Raw genomic sequence first — 16,808 nt, forward strand, 5'->3', positions numbered from 1 at the left:
TTCTCCTCTCGGAGGAATCTCGTGCAGGGATGATTTGGTGGTTAGAGCATATGGAGGCTTGGAACGGCAGAGCTATTTTCAGCTCATCCCCGGATGTAGTGATAGAGCTCGATGCCAGTCATTGGGGCTGGGGAGCCCATTGCGGATCAGTCTCCAAGGGAGGCAGATGGTCCCACACGGAGCTGAACCTTCACATCAATTGTTTGGAGCTCCTAGCCGGCTCATTTGCGATCAAGAGACTCTTCCCCCCTCAAGGCGAACTGTTGTATCCTTCCACGCATGGACAATATCTCGGCCGTGAGATATGTCAACAAGTTGGGGGGAACTCGTTCCCGCATTTTAGCGGGGATCGCCAAGGAATTTTGGCACTTTTGCCTTCAGCACAGGATTTCAATAGTCACAGAGTACCTTCCAGGGACCAGCAATCTGGTGGCGGAATGGAAATCGCAACACCTGAGTGATTACAGCGATTGGAGACTACACCCTAGAATTTTCCGGGCACTCTCTGCTCGGTGGGGCCCCTTCTCGATAGACTTGTTTGCGTCTTGCCTCAATCGGTAGATCAAACGTTTTATCAGTTGGAGGCCGGATCCGGAAGCAGCGAACACAGATGCTTTTCTTCAGAACTGGTCTCAAGAACAGGGGTACGCCTTTCCCCCCCTTCTTGATGATCCCCAGGGTATTGGCCCAGGTCAGACGTCAGCAAGCGGATCTGGTTCTGGTGACGCCTCTTTGGAGGTCACAGGCATGGTTTCCGTTGGCGATGGAGTTGAGTTGCGATCATCCGATTCTGCTTCCCTTCTGGGAGAATCTACTCCAGGACCCTCTGGGTCTTCTGCATCCGTTGGTCCTGTCGGGTCAGTTATCTCTGGTGGCGTGGCGTCTTTCAGGGAAAGATGGAGTATCCCAGGGCTTTCACAGGAGTCTTCCAATTTCATTGCAGGTTCCTGGTCCTCCAGTACTAACAAGAGATACGCTTCGGCTTGGAAGCACTGGAGTTCTTGGTGTGGTGCTAGGGGTGCAAATCCTTCTTCAGCAGTTTGCTGTCAGGTCCTAAATTTTTTATCTTCTTTAGCTGCATCAGGTCTAGCTTATCGATCTAGTAATAATTATCGGTCTGCTATTTCGGCAGGTCATCTGCCTATTGAGGGCAAACCTACGGGAGAATTTCCCATTGTTTGTAAATTAATGAGAGGTATCAGATTGGCCAATCCTCCTCACCCTCGCTACTCTTCCCTTTGGGATGTGAACATTGTTCTTCGTTTTTTAGAGTCATAGCCTCCCAATAGATTTTTATCTAGGAAACAACTTTCAGCCAAACTCACGATGTTGTTATGTTTAATTTAGTGTAAGAGAGTATCAGATGTTAGAGCGCTGGATTTAGCAGGGAGAAAGTTTTCCCCTGATGGAGTAACTTTTTCTATTTCAATCTTGGTTAAGCCTTATCATCCTGTTTCATCGGCCACCCTGGCTAGATGGATGCAATGGTTATTGAATGAAGCAGGCATTGATGTTTCTAAATTTGGTGCGCACTCTTCCAGAGGTGCTTTGGCTTCAAAGGCTTTTGCTTTGGGTTCTCGTTTGGAAGACATTTTAAGGGCGGCTGACTGGTCTTCCCCTTCTACGTTTAAAACTTTCTACTGTAAACCTATTGTGGATATTGCATCGGTGGTAGTGAATCAGCTTTGAACAAGCATAATCTAAGCCTCCGGTCCAGACATAGAATAAAACAATTTCTAGCATTCGCGTTAAGAATTTTTCAATTCTATTAAGGACACGGAGACGAGGATTATCCCACCGCACTGTATGTATATGTTATCTTGTTGAACATCATGTTACTATGAAGCTTATGTACACATTTTACTGTATTTCAGTGCTACCCCACACTATTTGGTAGTATATATAAGTATCATTTTATGATGATCAGTTTTTATGGTCTGAATTTTCTTTTTTCCCTCGGAAATGACGAGAAGTAATTTCCAATTTGTTTGGTCTCCGTTTCAAGTTTCCAGGAGGGTTGGAGACATATTTTTCGTTCTCCAGGTCATCTTCTTCCAGGATTGTGTTTGCAGGATTCATGTTTAAGACTGTGACTTTAATCTGTTGCAAATATTTGGCAAAGAAAGAGGAGTGGATGGGTGTGAAGCAACACTTGATAGGCCTCCTCCTCTATGGTTATCACGTGACATATCAGACTTTGGGATATGTAGTTTTTTGTTTTCCATGGTTTTGATTGGCTTCTGTTAAAATAAATAGCATGGAAAGAGAAGCATAATCTGAGCATCTGGTCCCAGGGACATCTTGTTTGGGGTCAAGGGCAACAAGTTTTTATGTTTACTTTGTCCTTGGGACAAGTAGGCCCAACCCCCTGCAGCACAAACCCTTTGGCTGCCTGTTCACAGAGAGTTGAACTCTCTGCAGTTGAGGTAATGTGTTTCCAAAGGATAATGCTGTTCGAACTTGTATTTATGGTTCATTATTTGAAAGCCTTCATTATTAGGGTGCGTGCTGTAAATAAATGTTTTAAGGTCACACTTCACTACTGACGTTGGTTTCAGTACAAAAAGAAAAAACGTGTACACACGTTTGAAAAGTTTAGGCTAAGAGGCTAAGTATAATGCTCCCAGAATGCTCTCTGATTATATGCAAATGAAGTGTCATTTAGTAAAATGTGTTGATGCATGCTAGTATTTCCCAAAAATATTTCGAATGGAAAATCAGTGTAACCATTTTCAACACGATTATGGGAAGCATGAAAATAAACAAACACTGACAAAGCCAACTAATCTGACATATTTTTATAAGTCTTTTAGTTTCATCAATGCGTGTCTTGTTTTGACATGGCTTTTGTAACACTTTATTGTTGTGGGAGCTACCAGGCCCTCAACATTGTAACAAACATTGGCAAAACCCCCCCAAAAAGTTTTTGAACTCTTAAAGCACACGTTGCCACCAGCGGCATAACAAAGGCCCTGCAGCCGCCCTCCAGGGGGCCCCGTCAGCACAGTACCTGCCCTGAGTAAGTCTGGAGAGGGGGCTCCTCCATGTTCTTTGCAAAGGGGCACCCTCCAGTTTCGTTACGTCACTGATTGCCACTGTAGTTCCTGACACTGAACAAAACTACTTTGTGTGGCAATATGCTCCTTGTGGAAGAGCAGAATGCGATCACTCACAGTAAAGCCAGCCGAAAGAGAGAGAAATAGAAGTTTAATAAAAACAAAATGTCTTTGTTAACACCAGACCTAATTAGGGACCAAGACCCACATGTAGGTAGCTTTTTGCATGTCGCAAACAGCGACTTTCGCTGTTTGCTACGTGCAAAAAGCACACTGCGATGCACAAACCCAGTTTTGCGATTCAGTAACCTGGTTACCGAATCACAAAACGGGTTTGTGACTCGCAATTAGTAAGGGGTGTTCCCTTCCTAATTGCAACTTGCAGTGCAATGTAGGATTGTTTTGTGACCGCGAACGCGGGCGCAAACCAATCGCAGTTTGCACCCATTTCAAATGGGTGCTAACACTTTCGCAAAAGGGAAGGGATCCCCATGGGACCCCTTTCCCATTGTGAATGTCACTGTAAACATTTTTTCAGAGCAAGCAGTGGTCCTGTGGACCACTGCCTGCTCTGAAAAAATGAAACGAAAACGTTTCATTTTTCGTTCTTGTTATGCATCTCGTTTTCCTTTAATGAAAACGGGCTGCATTACAAAAAAAACTGCTTTATTGAAAAGCAGTCACAGACATGGTGGTCTGCTGTCTCCAGCAGGCCACCATTCTTGAGGGGGTCGCAAATTGCGACCCACCTCATGATTATTCATGATGTGGGCATTTGCGAAGCCCTTGCGAATCACAGATGGTGTCAAGGACACCATCCTACATTCGGATTTGCGACTCGCAATTTGCAGGTCACAAATCTGAACCTACCTACTTGTGGCCCCAAATTCTTAAAGAAAGTCACAAAAGTGCACCCATGGTATATGTCGTACCCCTATAAAATATTTGTGAACTGTATTTTAGCGTGGGTAAATACGATGTGTAGATTTGCTCATGTGAAAATCTATTGAGCATTTGCAAGTTCATTTTCCATCCAGCCACTTTCTTCCCAACCCTGGAAGAAGTTCTAATTCTGCCATTGTCAGGAGTAAATGTCCAACCTTTCTTATTATGGGAAAATATTAGAGAGAAGCTGGTAAAAATCTTTAAAACATGCAGGTTAGTAGGTTTGCAGACTCAAAGGCATTCCAGCCCTGGAACTATTACTTACTGCTTCCTCCAGCCCCAGTTTGCAGATCTGCAGAAAGGTGGCAAAATAAGGAAATTGCTACAGTAGGGATTGAAACTCCAAGTATTCAAGCCCTACTATGGTAGTAGCCCTGGCATAATCAGAGAGGCTATTAATTGCTGCCATAATTTGTCGCCACACTACATGGTACCAAAGGGACAAGTAGATCTTTTTACAGGACAAGTAGATTTGAGAAGCAACCTGTCCCCTGGACAATTAGATATTTTAATAAATTCCACACCCCTGGTGCTTGCAGCGATGCGGCTTGGAGTGCACTTTCTGTCATATTCTATGGACCTGCCCTGTGATAAAGACCTATTTGGGGGGGTTGCCGCATTGGTGGCCCGGGTGTTGGGGAAAGAGGTCCCTTTAGACCCCACGCTGCTTCTACTTAATGTTGCGGGAGAGGAACACTGGCCAAAACAGCCAGGTTTGTGGTTGGCCATAGCAGCCAAACGCAATATTGTCACGACTCACGTGCTGCTTGCGCCTGGAGTTGGCAGATCTTGAGGCGTGGATCTTGAGGGTTCGACTTTGGCCCAAAAAGGGGCGACTCTTTCTGGTAGCCACGGTGCTGTAGGCGAGGAAACGCCAAGGACAGACCGTGACCGTGAGAAAGTAGCGCCAGAGGGAAAAACCCCTTCAGAAGAAGAGGAAAAACCTCCCAGAAGATTCGCAGGGGATTCCTGGAACAAGAACAGAGGAACAGGAATCAAAGGAACTGACGTAACACAGAAATGGCGAAATCCAGAGCCAAGGGCTAGGAAATCAGGAGCGAGGACACTAACTGAAACAGAGAGTGTTGCAGCGCAAAGAGGAAAAGAAAAAAACACCCTTAAATACCATAAAACAGGAAGTGACCCACAGGAAGAAAAAGGACACCATCTTGAATAGGGAAAGGTAGATAGAATAGACTGGAGCAGAAACCATAGAGAATAGGGAAGGAGGAATGCTGGGAAGACAGAGGTAACCTGGGAAGGGGAAAAGACATAAAGGACAGAGGAGAAAACAGACCCAAAAAGGAAGAAAGACAGAAGAGAAGAAAAAGGAGCCCCAAACAGGTAAGAAGGGTCAGGAGACCCCAACAAGACGGAGGGAGAGCGCAGCGCGAGGCCCCTAGTAAGTCCTGGGGCCTCGCAGGGTGCAAGAAAGGCTCGGGGCGCGCCGCGTCTTAGAGACGCGAAGCGCGGCCCGAGCCGAACGCGCGGCTTGTGCCGAACGCTCGGCTCGCGCCGCGCGGTGCGGCGCGACAGTAGGCCCCCCTCCCGAAGGCCCTGGTTTGAAAGGAAATAAACGGTGAAAGCGCTGAGTCAGAAGAGGAGCATGAACAGAAGATGCATCTTCCCAAGAACACTCACTGAGAGGATAACCCTTCCAATGAATCAGATACTGCAGACGGGTGTGAAAAAGACGAGAGTCACAAATCTCCTGAACCTCATATTCAGGAACATCATCCACTAAGACTGGAGGAGGACAGGAAAACTGACGGGAATACGGATCTGGTACATAAGGTTTGAGTTGGGAGACATGGAAGACTGGATGAATCTTCCATGTGTGAGGCAAGTGAAGACGGATAGTGACAGGATTAAGCAACTGGAGAATACGGAAAGGCCCGTAATAGCGAGGTGTGAATTTGTTCTGAGAAAGACGTGAGGGTAAGAATTTAGAAGAAAGCCAAACTTTATCCTGTGGATGGTAGTCCGGAGTGGCCCTACGTTTCTTGTCTGCTACTTTCTTCATATATCTCTTGGTGTGTAAGAGATTAGAACGAATCAGTCTATGGATTTGTAGAAGACGTTTGGAAAAATGAGTAATAGCGGGTAAGGGAGTGGGAGACAGAGAAGAAGTAGGAAAAGAGGTAGGATGAAAACCATAAGAACAGAAAAAAGGAGTGGTCTTGGAGGCACTATGGACTGAGTTATTATAAGAGAATTCAGCGATAGGGAGATAAGTGTTCCAGTTGCTTTGAGTTGTGTTGCAAAAACAACGAAGGTATTGTTCTAAGCCTTGGTTCAGACGCTCGGTCTGTCCATTGGTCTGAGGATGGAAGCCCGATGACAGAGCTCTATCTATGTTTAGTGTCTTACAAAAATACCTCCAAAACCGGGAAATGTACTGAGGTCCTCTATCAGATATAAGAGTATGAGGAAGTCCATGAAGACGGAAGATATGTTCAATGAATATCTGGCTTAATTCTTGGGATGTAGGTAGTTTTTTCAAGGAAGTGAAGTGAGCCATCTTAGTAAAAGAGTCCACAGTGACCATGATTACCCGGTTTCCTGCTGAGAGTGGTAACGAACACATGAAATCGGTGGAGATGGTGTGCCATGGAGTTGGCGGAACCGGCAAGGGCTGGAGTAAACCCGCAGGTCTGGTTCGGGGAATCTTGACTTGAGCGCATGTGGGACAAGCCTGAACGTATGTTTCAATATCCTTTTTCCAAGTAGGCCACCAGAAAAATCGTGATAACAGTTCTTGTGTGGCCTTGATGCCTCTATGACCAGCAACCGGTGAATCATGACACATTTGTAATGCCTTTTCTCTCACTCTGTTAGTGGGGACGAATAACAGATCGTGATAATAATAGTATCCTTGTCTCTTATGTAAAAGAGGCCTTAAGTTCTCTATTTCATCATCAGATAGATTGGGGTACTCCAGTTGTACCTCCTCCAGAAAAGACTGGGCTACCCCAATGATCTTACTAGGTTCCAGTAGGGGTTGAGCTGGGACAGGAGTACAATCTGGATAACGACGCGATAGAGCATCAGCCAGAATGTTTTGGGAGCCAGGAATATATGTAATGTAGAAATCATACTGGCTGAAGAAGAAGGCCCAACGAGCTTGACGACTATTTTGGCATACGAAATTTCGTAAACATTGTAAGTTTCGATGGTCTGTTCTCACTTCGAAAGGTTCTTTGGAACCCATCAGAAACTGCCTCCATTCAATACAAGCTGTTTTCAGAGCCAACAATTCTCTTTCCAATACGGAGTAATGTTGTTCTGCAATAGAGAGTATATGAGACAAATAGAAAACAGGATGTTCAAGACCATCGTCCTCTTGTTGTTGGAGTAGAACGGCACCAATGGCTTTTTCAGAAGCATCGGTGACGACAATAAATCGTTTGTTGGTATCTGGATGTCTTAAGATGGGAGCTTGTGTAAATGCCTTCTTTAATTCCTGAAAGGCTGTTTCAGCAGTTTTAGTCCAGACAAACCCTTTAATAAGATTTTCCTTCTTTAAAGTGTGAGTTATATGGCTAGTTTGTTTAGCAAAGTCTGCGATGAATTGTCGATAGAAGTTCGCCAATCCTAGAAAGCATTGTGTTTCTTTAATGGAAGATGGAGAAGGCCAATCTAGGATAGCTTGTACCTTTTCTTGATCCATGGCTACTCCGGTGGTACTTAAATGATATCCTAGATATTTGACTTCCGTCTGGTCAAACTCACACTTTTCGGGTTTGCAAAATAGTTGATGTGCCCGGAGTCGTTGAAGGACTTGTTTAACATGGGAAGAATGGAGTTCTGGATTTCTGGAATAAATAAGAATATCATCAAGGTAGATTACAACTGTCTGATTCAGGAGATCCGAGAATACTGAGTCCATAAATCTCTGAAAAATTGCCGGGGCATTAGTAAGACCGAAAGGCATTACCCTGTATTCAAAGTGACCAAATGGAGTCCTAAAGGCCGTTTTCCACTCATCTCCTTCTTTAATGCGTAAGAGGTGATAGGCTCCCCGTAGATCTAGTTTGGTAAACCGTTGGGCCCCTCTGACTGCCTCTAAAATGTCCCTTATGAGAGGCAAAGGATAACGATCTTTAATAGTTATTTTATTCAGGCCTCGAAAATCCAGGCAAGGGCGAAGGTCCTTTGTCTTCTTGGGTACGAAAAAGAGAGGAGCCCCGGCCGGAGAAGACGATGGAACAATAAGACCACTTTGAATATTTTCATCCAAATACTCCTTTAGTACTTCCTTTTCAGTTTCCGTGAGGGAATACATCCTGCCAAAAGGAACGATAGTGCCAGGTTCCAAGGGAATAGCACAATCGTAATCTCGATGTGGAGGTAACACAGGTTTGGAAGGTTTTTGGAAGACATCTTGAAAATCCAAATAGTGTTCAGGAACTCCTTGGACTGTATTTATGGTCGAACCGGTGGTACCCTCCGTGATTATTGACCTCTTAGGCGACCAATACTTGTCTGAAGCAAAACAGTGCTCATGACAGAACTGTGAAGACAAGGAAACCGTCCGGGTAGCCCAGTTCACATATGGATTATGTCTGATGAACCACGGGATTCCAAGAATGATGGTATGGTTGGGGGAAGTTATAAGATCAAAGGAAATGTGTTCCTGATGGTTACTGATCTGTAGATTCAGCATCAGGGTAGTTGTATCTACTGGACCCGATGATATCAAAGATCCATCCACCGTGTGAACTTGTTCTGGAACCTCCTTAGGTTGTATAGGAACTTGTTGAGTGGTGGCCCACTTCTTATCCATATAAATGCCACTAGCTCCACAATCTAGTAGTGCCATAGTCTTCTGCTGACGGCCATCAGGTAATTGTAACATTACTGGTAAAGTGAACAAGGATGTGGTATTGTCGTTGAAGGAACTGATGGAAGGTATAGCTGCTAATCCCGTCCCCTCCCTTCTTACAGAGGACGGGAAGCGGCGTTTCCCGATGGCCTTGATGGACGTACTGGACAGGTACGCAGTATGTGGCCGGCAGATCCGCAGTATAAACACAAACCCTTCTTTCGTCTATCTTCTCGTTCGCTAGGGGAGAGAGGGCCTCGAGTTGTATCCACCTGCATGGGTTCTCCTTCGGTGTCTCTGACAGGAGGGCGAGGTTCCTCAGAACGATGCGGAAAAACTCGTGAGGTGCTTGGTTGAAAAGACCCTCTGCTCTTTCTCTTCTCTGTTCTCCGTTCCTGAAGGCGATACTCGATGGAGAGGGCTTGATCCATCAGGCCACGAAGATCTTCCACTCTGGTGGAATGTACTAGTTCGTCTTTGATTTCTTCTTTGAGTCCTCTACGAAACAAAGTCACCAAAGTACGTTCCACCCAGGTGGTCTCTGCCGCTAGTTGACGAAAGCGTGTAATGTATTGAAGGACATCTTGTGAACCTTGATGAATATCGCATAAGGCCTCTTCTGCTGAAGCCTCCAATCCCGGACGACTAAACATCAGCTTGAAGCGGTTCACAAAGGCGGAATAATCCGACAATACCGGATCGTTAGATGATACCACCGGGGTTGCCCAGGCCAAGGCAGGACCAGATAAGGCACTGATGAGATAACCCACCTTTGCTCTGTCATGGGAGAATTGGGTGGGTCGGAAGGCAAAGTACACTGTCAAGGAGTCAAGGAACTCTCGCAGCTTGGTTGGTTCACCCGAAAAACGATGGGTAGAGGCGGAGAGCGTCGGAACATCACCACTGCGGAAAGCCAAGACCTGTCGCAGCGCAGCATTCTCACTGCGTAGTTGCTGTAATTCTTGAGCTTGTTGCTGAATTGTAGTTAGCAGAGCTTGATCCGGATCCGCAGCAGCTACCACAGTGTCTTCCATGGTGTTAGAAGACGTCGGGATGGTTAGGCGCTGCAATCTGTCACGACTCACGTGCTGCTTGCGCCTGGAGTTGGCAGATCTTGAGGCGTGGATCTTGAGGGTTCGACTTTGGCCCAAAAAGGGGCGACTCTTTCTGGTAGCCACGGTGCTGTAGGCGAGGAAACGCCAAGGACAGACCGTGACCGTGAGAAAGTAGCGCCAGAGGGAAAAACCCCTTCAGAAGAAGAGGAAAAACCTCCCAGAAGATTCGCAGGGGATTCCTGGAACAAGAACAGAGGAACAGGAATCAAAGGAACTGACGTAACACAGAAATGGCGAAATCCAGAGCCAAGGGCTAGGAAATCAGGAGCGAGGACACTAACTGAAACAGAGAGTGTTGCAGCGCAAAGAGGAAAAGAAAAAACCACCCTTAAATACCATAAAACAGGAAGTGACCCACAGGAAGAAAAAGGACACCATCTTGAATAGGGAAAGGTAGATAGAATAGACTGGAGCAGAAACCATAGAGAATAGGGAAGGAGGAATGCTGGGAAGACAGAGGTAACCTGGGAAGGGGAAAAGACATAAAGGACAGAGGAGAAAACAGACCCAAAAAGGAAGAAAGACAGAAGAGAAGAAAAAGGAGCCCCAAACAGGTAAGAAGGGTCAGGAGACCCCAACAAGACGGAGGGAGAGCGCAGCGCGAGGCCCCTAGTAAGTCCTGGGGCCTCGCAGGGTGCAAGAAAGGCTCGGGGCGCGCCGCGTCTTAGAGACGCGAAGCGCGGCCCGAGCCGAACGCGCGGCTTGTGCCGAACGCTCGGCTCGCGCCGCGCGGTGCGGCGCGACAAATATAGCACGAGCTTGGGGTCCTGGGTCTCTGCCAGGTATATGTGAGTGGGAGACAGACCTGGACTGGTGCCCCAGCACAGAAAAAGTAATCTACAGGCGCAGGGGCTACCCCAGAAAGTGGGAGAAAATCTGGGGAAGGTGGTGGACTTACAGTTGTACCGGCTGACCTTTGGTGGGCTGTGTGCGGGCGGTGGGGGGGCTGGAATCGGACTGTACCTGACCAAGTTACAAGGGGATTACTCGATTGACATGTTCTACCCTTGAAATTCGATATTTGCTGTGATTGGTCTCGAAGTAGTAGATAAATGATGGGGCTTTTATTGCCATCTGCTATATTGTACAATGGCTGTTTTGTTATCTAATAAAAAGATATCCAAAAAAAAAAAAAAAAATGTATAGAGGCTACCGTCCCGCTCCTTGCTTAGCATTTTTTAGCTAAGCATTGTTTGGCTAAGACTGGCACTCTCATTTACTTGATTCTTATTCAATGGTTTTCCTTGTTCAGATTGTGCTGTCCCTTGCCTCTTTACCATCCTCTTCAGTAGCTGACTTATGTCCTTACACTGCTCCCTTTTAAGAGAATTACTCTTTTTCGTTTTGGTTAAGCACTCTATCAAAGTGGATGTGTCTCCAGCTCTTACCTTCTTGTTTTCGCCTGCCCCCCTGCTCTGTGTCTGTTCTCTCCCTCATGGCTGCTCACTTTCTCCTCTGTATTTCTCCCCCGGGCACCCGCATGCTGTCTACCTCGTCTGCTTCACCCCACCCCACCCCATGCTTTCTTCCTCATGCTCCTGCTCACTCCCCGTTGCCTCCCTCCCCTTACACTCCTCGTTTGACCTACCATCCCCTCCCTTCTTTTTTTAAGAACATATGTATTTTTTTTTGTTTTAGAGAGCCAGGCAACAAATTACTGAAGTCCATCCAAAACAGTTTCACACACTTAGAACAGTCAATTGAAAAAAATCTGATACCCGCCATCTTAAATTGGTCAATACACAATAAAAGAAAATGTCACCCGTGTCATAGTGACTCATGCGCATGCCTAAAGAATGATGCAGCCCCAATAGTGGGTGGGTTATTTTGCTTTTTTTTCCTCCCCTTTGTGCTGCTGCTAAACTAGAGTGACCACCTGGCATAGCACCACATTCTGGACATTGGGTGTAAAAATTCAGGACAAAAGGTCAAAATTCAGGACAATGGTAGTTTTACAGACACATCGGTGGAGATCACATCTCCCATCTGCTAGCCTTTTGGCTTTAGCAATGGTAGTTTTGTTTTGTCAAGGTTTTTGTAAATCCTTACTGCTTGGGCAAATGCTGCCCCTCAGCAAAATAACAAAAATGACTAGTAGCAAACATATTTTGGGTCCCAAAAAGCACAAATGGCCAGAATGGTCCTTAGCATGGAATAGCCTACTTTGTGTGTAAGTGTGCTCCTCATGAAATGAAAAATTGAGTCACTCACTGCGAAGTTAGCCAACGTCTAAAGTGAGCTGCTCCACTGCTGCAAGCTGTATACTGTAGTGGGTGGAAGTATTATGTGAAAGACAACAGACCAATGGCTGAAAGACTGGTTAAGATATATAAAACTACATATGTGAAAATCTCTAGCTATTTATCCATCTATTGTACGTGTCTAATTTTAGTAAAATTAAAAGATCTTGGTTAATGCTAGGCCAAACTTTAATGAGAAACAGCTATTCAACCAAAACACTGTTGGGGAAAAAAATCCACAGGAGGTAGATAATTCAGTGGAATTAGAGTAGCTTTCTAGAGGAATATGCTCATCAAGACATCACAAGTAGCAATGTCTGTGAACACTTTTTGAAAATCTGAAGAGTAAAGAAAAATTTGCAAAATAGACTGGAAAACATCATAACTAATTTAAAAACATTAACAGAGCTCCAGGTGTTAAGACATATGAGGGGACCATGGGGTACTCACCATGTAAATCCCATGCTGTACATGCAGCACCTCATGTGTATGTTACTCACCCAGCTGTTCCTTCACAAATGCCAATTGTCACGTGGGGGACACCCCAGAAGCATTCTTACCTCCTTGACACTTCCTTACCCCGTATGCCTCTCCGAGAACACTATTTGGGGCAGCTGGATTCTTTTCATTATGATCTTGGAGGGGAATGTTTCCAGTAAGGTTTCCACATCCATCTGTGGTTTGCAACAAACATCTCACATACATTTCCCTGTTCAAGATGGAAACCAGTCTGCCACCTCCGACACTCCTTCTTGGCATGGAATATCTCAATCCTATATATCATAATCCCCCTTTCACCAGATCAATCTCGCCAGCAGTTGCAAAATCAGAGGTTTACACTCTAGCTACACTGATTTGATGGGCGTTTTATTAATAGTGATAGAATTTCAAAATTAACTGAGAAACATTTATATACCTTTACCATGACAAAAATGTCACCAGTGAACTCTTGAGTTGTTATGTGTGCCCCATATGTGCCTTAGAGTCTTCTTGGTGGACAACATTCTAGTCTGTTAAATGAAAAGCAGGAGGTTTTTGTATAGTGCACTTCCTTAATTTACTTATTGAAGTTGCATTTAAATAGTGCTTATTACCCCTAGCAGGGCACTGCAGTGTTTTAGGCCAGGCACCTAGCTGCTCCAGAGTCCATGGTCAGTGGTTAGTCCAGTATTATTAGTTATTGTTGACTACTAGGGTTCACCTTGTGTGCCCAAAAAACCCAGAAAACATTCCATGCAGACAATTGAGATTTTCCTAGCCTTGGTGTCTGAAAGGCTAGATTTTATTGAAGACATAGAGGCAAGTATTATGCGTTCTTTTCTTACTTTATTGAACACAGCAGCCAAGAAACTACAAATCCCAGAAACCCTGGGAAAGAAACTACAACATATCGTCATAAAGAGGGTAACCCATCATACATCGAGTACAAGTACAATTATCTTGACTGAGAGCAACAAGCCCTCTTTTTTTGCGAGAGTCAGTCAGAATAATCTGAGAGCGAAATCAAAACCAAATAGAAAGTCAACAGGGCAAACAGAAAATCCATAAAGGAATCCATCAAGAAAGAAGTATGATGAACAGGTAACCAGGAAGCACAATGTGGTGATATGGGACACAGCGAATCCGAATGCAAATCAGCCGGATGTAGCAGAACTGGTTGAAGGTAGCGAAACTCGAAGAAAACAACAGGGAGGGTTAAAGAAAATGTGGCGGGATAATACTCGCCTCCGTGTCTTTAATAAAATCTAGCCTTTCAGACACCAAGGCTAGGAAAATCTCAATTTTATTACAAGACCGGAGGCTCATATAATGCTCGTTCAAAGCAAGGAAATAACATTGTCCAATGGGTGATCAAGAGGTTTACAATAAAATGTTCTAAACTGTTTTACACTTGTTAACGTTTGACCAATCTGCAGATCTGAGAATATCATGTAACCCAGCCCCGACCAAAAAGTGCGAGAGGTCGCAGCCCCTCTCACCGAATGGGCACCAAAGGAAAGGGTAGGTATACCCACTAGGGACATGAGTCATTTAATCCAGGGTGCCAAAGTGGGAGCAGACACAGGCTTATGTGGTCTCTGAAAGGAAATGAGTAACTGGGAGAAGGAAACGTTTCTAAGATCTGCAGTTCGAGAAACGTAAGTCTTTAAACAATTACCAACGCACAACTTGGGTTGCGACAGGAAAAAGGGGTAAAACACAGATGATAAATTAGTTTTGGTGCGTCTACTGACCTGGAAATAAACGCCCATAGAGGAATAACGGAAAGAGGAAACATCTAAAGCTTTTACGTCAGAAACACGTTTAATAGATATCAAACACAAAAGCATTGTCAACTTAGCACACAAATGTTTGAGAGATAATTCAGCATTACCTGGCCATGCAATAAAAAGACGAAGTGCATTGTATTTAGGAATTATAGGTTTAACAAAACGTACTCCCTTCAAAAGTCAGCAGACTAAAGGATGTTCACCAATAGGTCTTCCATCCACTCTGAAATGTTCTGAAGAGATTGCAGATCTATATGTATTAACCGTCCCATAAGCTTTACCTTGGGACACTAAAGAGGCAAGGAAATTGACAACCAGGGTTACATCCACTGAAACGGGATCTGAATCCCTGTCCAAACACCAGCTACACCAGGCCAACCAGGCCGACTTATAGACCTTTGTTGTGCCTGGAGCCCAGGACTGTTGGATAAAATGGATGGCTTCCTTTGAAATTCCTGGGGCTCTCCAGGAACCCTTCAGACTACGAGATGAAGAGCGTTGTCTATGACAAGGGGACGGGAAAGACCCTGTGGATTCAGGGGTAAGTCGGGAAAGGGAGGAATCAACACTGGAAAATCCGAGGTTAGCTCCAGTAGGATAGGATACCAAAGTTGGGACTGCCAAAAGGGAGTGATCAAGATGAGGGATGACTGTTGTCTGCAAACTTGTGCTAGAACACGAGCAATAAGGAGAAAGGGAGGGAAGGCGTAGAGAAGGGAAGGGGGCCATGACTGAAGGAAGACATCCGCAGCCATAGTCAAATGGATCTGGTCTCCAACAGAAAAAGGAAGGAAGTTGAATGTTGAGACGGGAAACAAAAAGGTCTATTGATATTATGCCAAAGATGGAAGAAAGATGTTTGAAAACGGAAGGATGCAGCCGCCAGTCGCTTGAGTCGTAAATATGTCTGGAAAACCAATCGGCCATGACATTTAGCTGGCCCAGTAGATATTCTTTCCTGACCGAAATGTTTTTCTGCAGGCAGAATTCCCACAGGCTTTTGGCTAGTAAAGCCAGAGGTCTGGATTTGGTACCGCCCAAATGATTTATGTACCTGGCCGCTGACAGGTTGTTCATCCGGAGTAACACTGTGCACTTTACCCTGACTTTTGTAAAGGACTGGAAGGCAAAGGAACCTGCAAGCATCTCTAAACAATTGATGTGCAGTGCTGACTCCTGAGAGGACCATGAACCCCCAGTCGAGAGTTGACCACATCTTGCGCCCCAACCTGTCAGACTTGCATCTGACTCTAAGACAAGATCTGGGGTGGCAGAGAAAATCGTTCTCCTGTTCCAGGCATCTAAGTGACTGAGCCACCAAAGGAGTTCCTCTCTGGATTCGGAATCCAGAACAACTGGGTCTGAGTAAGCAAGACCTTGACGAAGATGACGGATCTTTAGTCTTTGAAGGGCCCTGTAATGTAGTGGCCCAGGAAAGATGGCCTTAATGGAGGAAGAGAGAAGGCCCACTAACCAAGCCAAAGACCTGAGGGAGGTACGAGAAATGGACAAGGCGTGATGAATCTCTTTCTTTATCAAGTCCACTTTCATTTGAGGGAGTTGAAGAATCGAATCAACTTTATTTACTAAAAAGCCGAGAAACTCCAATTGTTGGGAAGGTATAAGGACCGACTTGTGAGGGTTGATGAGGAAACCCAGACTTATCAAAAGCTTCAGACAAAGATCTAGATGAACCAAGAGACAGGACTTGTCCTGGGCCATTAGGAGGAAGTCATCTAGATAGACTATGAGCCTGACACCCAGGGCTCTGAGGAAGGCGATTACCGGTTTGAGAATTTTGGTAAAGCACCAAGGGGCTGACGAGAGCCCGAAAGGCAGCATCTTGAATTGGAAGAAAGAATTTTCCCACTGAAACTGAAGGAACTTCCTGAAAGCCAAATGCACGGGGACCAAGCGGTAGGCATCCTGAAGGCCTAGACGGACCAACCAATCGCCCTGAAGGAGAAGGTCTCTGGGATGGAGGATAGTCTCCATTTTGAAATGATGATAAACTACGAAATCATTGAACAGTTTTAAATTTATGACTGGACGATGTTTGTTGTTTTTCTTGTGGACAAGAAATGTAGTACTCAGGAAACCTGAACGAACTAAAGTGACCCTTTCTTTGGCTTGTTTTGTCAGTAAAGCCTGTACCTCCTGTTGAACTAACAGAAACTGGCCGTCTGAAAAATGAAGGGGTTGAGGAAGATGGGTCTGGAAGGGACGTTGATAGAGTTCTATGCAATAGCCCTGGACAGTTTGTAAAACCCAAGGATCCAACGTTAGAGACAACTAAACGTTTAAACAAGTTGCTAGTCTGCCTCCTACGGGAGGAAGGCCAGAACTGAAAGTTCTTA

This window comes from Pleurodeles waltl, chromosome 6 (genome assembly GCF_031143425.1).
Source record: "Pleurodeles waltl isolate 20211129_DDA chromosome 6, aPleWal1.hap1.20221129, whole genome shotgun sequence".
NCBI classification, from domain to species: domain Eukaryota; kingdom Metazoa; phylum Chordata; class Amphibia; order Caudata; family Salamandridae; genus Pleurodeles; species Pleurodeles waltl.